The sequence below is a fragment of the Oxyura jamaicensis genome, chromosome 2, assembly GCF_011077185.1.
Source record: "Oxyura jamaicensis isolate SHBP4307 breed ruddy duck chromosome 2, BPBGC_Ojam_1.0, whole genome shotgun sequence".
Lineage (NCBI taxonomy): Eukaryota > Metazoa > Chordata > Aves > Anseriformes > Anatidae > Oxyura > Oxyura jamaicensis.
In genome coordinates, this window is record NC_048894.1 from 148,229,392 (window position 1) to 148,234,691 (window position 5,300).

The 5,300-nt window shown below is 39.2% G+C and overlaps 1 long non-coding RNA gene across 1 annotated transcript; it reads left to right on the plus strand.

The window, feature by feature from the left end:
• The first annotated feature begins 1,101 nt into the window (after positions 1-1,101).
• Positions 1,102-4,723, plus strand: LOC118161097. Its single transcript, XR_004747849.1, has 3 exons — positions 1,102-1,215; positions 1,308-1,408; positions 4,497-4,723. It is a non-coding gene; the product is annotated as an uncharacterized LOC118161097 (long non-coding RNA).
• The last annotated feature ends 577 nt before the right edge of the window (positions 4,724-5,300 follow it).

Here is a 5,300-nt window from a genome sequence, read left to right on the forward strand (position 1 = left end):
TATTTCTAAGCCTGGGAATGCCTAAGCCACAAATCCCTTTAAGAAGACAGAATGGAGGGATTGCTGCATACTTACCATCCTTACTCTCTTCTGTAGCCTATACTTTCCCTCCTATCTACCCTCAGAGACAGGATGCTGGTCTAGAGGGACCTTTCGGCTGACCCTGTACAGCTGCTCTGGTGTTCCTCTATTTATGCTACATTTCAGAGGAAGTGATTTTCTCTTATTCCCCATCTTTTCAACAAACAGTAAAGCCCTCCAATACCGTTTTTGACAGAGTGCAACCTAAATGCTTGCATTCAAGGATTAGTCACACACTGCTGGAGTGAAAACAAAGAAAATGTAAACAGCTAGTGCTTTTGCCAGAAGTATGTAAGAGTCTGTGTGGGAAAGGATATGATATAAGACCTTGTGTGATCATACATTCTTTTATTAAAATAAAACCTTTCACAACAATTCCTAACATGATTTTTTTTTTTTTTTCAAGTATCACCATTCATTAAACAAAGCTTGCCTGTGCAATTATCAAATATGTAAGACTTGTGATATCAGTTAGATTTCTGTATGGGTGTATTTCACATTGTTGTTTAATTATTAACTGACTCCATCATGTTTGCTTTCAATATGTGTTCTTTATTTCAGGAATACATCTTGCAATAGCAAATGAAAAGACAAACTCAGTCAAGAACCTGAGGAATAGGATGAAAAGCAGGTTGTGTATGGTTTCTCACCTGCTTTCTCTCAGCTATCCAAAATTCTCACTGCAGCCTAGTCAGAGAAATAAAATAAAATTCTCTGTGGAAAGTTACACCAGGCTTTGAGGTAGAAGATTCTCCTTCATCCACATCTTTCTCAACCCAGCCTCAGTGATCTCACCAGAATGAAACAAAAAATGTTGTGCCATGAAGCGTTAAAGAAAAAATACTGGCTATTACAATAGACAAGGACAAAGTTTATTCTAATTTGCAGAGTGTTGGGGGCAGCTGTTTATTTGTCCCAACACATAGTTCAGATGACCTCTTCATGAAACGCAGGAGTGTGATAAATAGAAAAGTCAAGGAACAACTGTCCATCAGGGTCAAAAAAGTTCATTCTGACATTGCTAAATCAGACTATTTTGATTCAGAGTGGGGAGGAGAAACAAGGCAACATTGGAACTGTTCACACAGCTACCTCACAGTGAGGTCTGCTGTCTTCTTTTCTGGCATCTCCATGGTAAGGTAGCCCACTGCAATGCAGAAGGCACACGTTCATATCTCTTCACTCTGCTCAGAGTTTACATGAATCAAATACTTTTTCTTTCTCAGAAGAGGTGCTGACTGAGAAGTTTACCGCTTTTTCTGAAGTGGTACTTTTTTATGTTTAAGTCACTCAAAGTGTCACTGGAACCCACAGGTACCACTTCCAGGTGAGTGCCCTTAAGGCAGGCTATGCTTGTGTCTTGAACATAAATGTATGTGTACATAACTGTAAATGAATACTTATAGGTTGATATAAAATAAAGGCACTTCAATAGGAGTGCATAAGAAAACATTAGCCCAGAATACCTACAGACCTGTGTTCACTCACAAAAGGAGATATCAGACTTCAAATCCCTGCTTTACTATAATTAGAAAGGGTATCCACCCTCCTCAAAATATCTTAAGTGAGGGCTTCAAGTTAAAAAAAAAATGTAGAGTTGATTTATGTAAGTTTTTATTAGCTTCCTTCCCAGAATAATTGTTCCAGAATAAGCAAAATAATTAATTAATTTTACCTTTGATTTATCAAAGGTTAAAAACAAACAAACAAACAAACAAACAAACAAAAAACTGTTTCATGTCAGCCTAGAATTTTGGAGGGTCTTGGTGTGAAGTTTCCTGGGAGACAACTAAGCCAAGAAAACCCATGAGAATACTTTCCCATTCTCTTTACCTTGTGTCCTAGCAATCCAACATGCAGCAGGGGCTTCCCCATAATCCAGTTAGCCTCCAAAGCAGACAGCTATCAGATGGAATACCTGCAGGTCTGGAGCTGAAAAGACCTCAAGGTGGATGGGGAATGGCTCACTTTCTAGGTGAAGGAGATGTGCTGCCCAAAGAAACAAATCTGTGCTTAATAGTAGATATAATCTGCACTTACTCAGCTTAACTATTAGGTTTTCTAGGTAGGGAAGAAATGCACTGAGCAGCTTCATTTCCACAGTCCAATACCTTCTCATCAATGATTTTAAATCATTTTTCATTTGTCTCAAGAACATTTGCTCCAGACCATCTTCCTCCTTCCTCAACAAACTCAGCATTCGTCACATGCTCAAAGCAGCAATGCTCTGAACATTCCCCTCTCTCTGTCCATTCAAGTTTCTGATTCCTAATTAAATTTATAAGTTCTAAAAGTACAACTTAACCACTGGCAACTGATTCCCTTCGGAACAAAAAGCCTCCCTCTAGAGCAAGTAACATGAAATCACTTGATTCAACAAGCTAAACCAACTTCCTTTTGCCTAGCCCAACTTTTTAGTAGCTGGCAATGCTCCAGCACCTCTGATTAAGGGAAAAGATGCTGAAGGGCCAAATTTCTGAAGGTGCTGAACACCCACAACACATGCTGATTTAAGCTGAAGCTGCAGATGCAGGCCCCTTTGCCATCCTGCCCTGTGACATCTTCAAATCACTTTCTCTTGGTGTCACAAGGTATCAATTTCACTTTTTTTTTTTTTTTTTTTTAATTATTATTCTTTTCTCTTTTTTTGGTCTATCAAAGTTAAATTCCACAGAACAGTGATGCTTATCTCCTAAGCTGAACTGCAGAACACTATTTGCATTTGAAACATCAAGTACTTCTACACCCACTTCCATAAACTGAACCACTACAGGGTTTTTGAGTTTGCACCTGTACTTTCCATTGTTGCTTTGATTTATTCCAGCTAAAAGGAAAAAAAAAATAAATAAAAACAGAAGATTTTTATTTAGAGTACTGGACTGGGCCTCCAAATGCGTGGATTCATATCTTGGGTCTCTCATTCTTTCCTTGTGCAGCTCTCACATATGAGCGGTGCTTTTGTGAAATTGATGTGGTTTCATGACTTACTGCTCACTGCTGGCTGAACTGTCATCTCCTGGTTTGGAGAAGCGGAAACTCTCAGGAATAAAATAGGAAAAGTCTTTGTCATACCCCACTGTTCTCCTATATGTTTTATAGAGAATCCACAATAGGGTTTAGTTTTCACATTTCAAAAAGGAAGGGGAGAAAATGAAGAAGCTGAAAAAACAAATGTCGATTCCTTAGAAATCACTGGGAGTGCCTCACTGTAAGCCACAGGGTCGGAAGGAAACACTGAACGCTTGCATCTTCCTGTGCTTCAAAGTCATTTTCTTTCCATTTGACTTTAGAGAACGTCATTTTGGCTGGCCCCATGGTTCTTGCATCAGGACTAATGGTGTGCCTTTCACTCTGTGCTGATATACACCTGAAACCTAGAGGGGAGCAGATAATAAAGTAGATTTTTTTATTTTTATTTTTTATTTTTTCCCTTTTCTTACTGATGGCAAGCATTAAGGAGAAAAATAGGTTAGAATAACTGATTTTCAGAGGAGACAACAAATTAGCAAATGAGCTAGCCACAGGAGAACAGGTACCTGGGAGAACAAAATATTAAACATCATTGTTGCATACTCCTAAAACATAATCCCTTTCTATGGCATAATAACAAGTCATAGATAATAACTTTCAAATAACAGTCAATAAATAGAAACAATAGCAATATTGCTCCAATACTTGATGACACTCTCAGTACCATAAAATCTGAATTACATCAGCATTCATTGTAAGAAGTGCTGGCTTGACCACTTAGAAGACAAAGCTTTTTAATGCTATTTTTTTCATACTTTATTTTAAGTGAGTGTTTTCAGTGCAGGATTATAAATAGATGGTGATGACTGCTTAATTTATACATACAAAAGACCAGTGAAGTTAACAAAGAGACTGTCATAGCTTGATCAGGTTAACTATAGATTTCTCTTCTCTGGGGTAAATGCACTGTTCAGATAAGAGGAACTTTGCAGAGGTTTCTAATATGTCACTGTTGTCCACGGTTTACAATTTTGGAAGTTCTTGAACTTCTTCCCTATACATTGCTGAAAGATTTCCACTTGTCCAGCTACCCTATAAGAGTAAACGGAGTCTTCTACAACCAACCACAAGCAAACAACAACAACAAAAAAAAAAAATCGAAAATAAAGTATTTGCTAATCAGGCACAAAATATTTCAGAACACAAGGAGGGAGAAAAATTCTGTTCCTAATTTTTTTTAAATATGCAAATGCAAATCCAGAAATCTTGTGTGCCATTTCTTTATTTCTTGTATGCCAAGTGTCATAGAGGTAACACGCAGTTTCATTGCAAGTCAGGAGATGGCGATGTTGGCGATGATCTTCGTGCATCTCACCTGGTTATGTAACAAGTCGATTCGGGTGGTGGTGGTGCACGAGATGCCATCTCTGGAAACTATGCTGCAGGTCTGCCAGATGCTAACCCTCGCACTGCCCATGTCCCACCTGGTCCAGGAGTGTTTGATGATGAGGTTGCTGCATTCAGGTTGCATTGCTGCAACCAAAGAAAGCTTGCTATTGTGAACTGGCAAGTATGAGAAGATGGACGCAATTCCTCATGCACTGGGGCTCAGCTCCAGGTATTTTTTGAGGTAAGGATAAAAGAACATATGTCAAGTTGTTTCTTGATGCAACCTCTGGGATGCTTAAGCAGAGAGGAAAAGGTCAAAAATGGACCTTGACTCTTTGTGATGTGCTTTAATATTATTGGAGGTGATTTAATTGAGGTTGGGCTGCTTTGTATCCAGATGTGCAAGAGAGACAGGGGAGGTGATATGGGTCCACAAACAAAACCTACCTGGTGATGGGTTTACCGAAGTGGCTTAGGTCTCAAGCTAACACCCCGTCTCACTTTCCAGGCTTTCCCAAAGCCATGGGAAGAATTTACATGGCCAAACAATGCATGGCAAACACTGAATGGATGGGGACTTGATGTTCATCTCCCTTGATAAAGGCCTTCCGGGGCACATTCAGGGGATTCTGCTGGAATATTGAGAATGGTCAGGCTAAATGGCAGGTCCCTGCAAGATTAGGCAGTCACATTTCTGTTTGTAGTTTGGTGGGTTTCATTTAGCCAATTTAGGCTGGATTTAAACTGACTCAGTCCTATCCATGATCATTATGAATGTCAAGGAGTATACTCCTCACTGTGTACAAAATGTATGGGACAGGCATGGCTAATGATTTCACAAACCCTCAGGTGCTCATGAA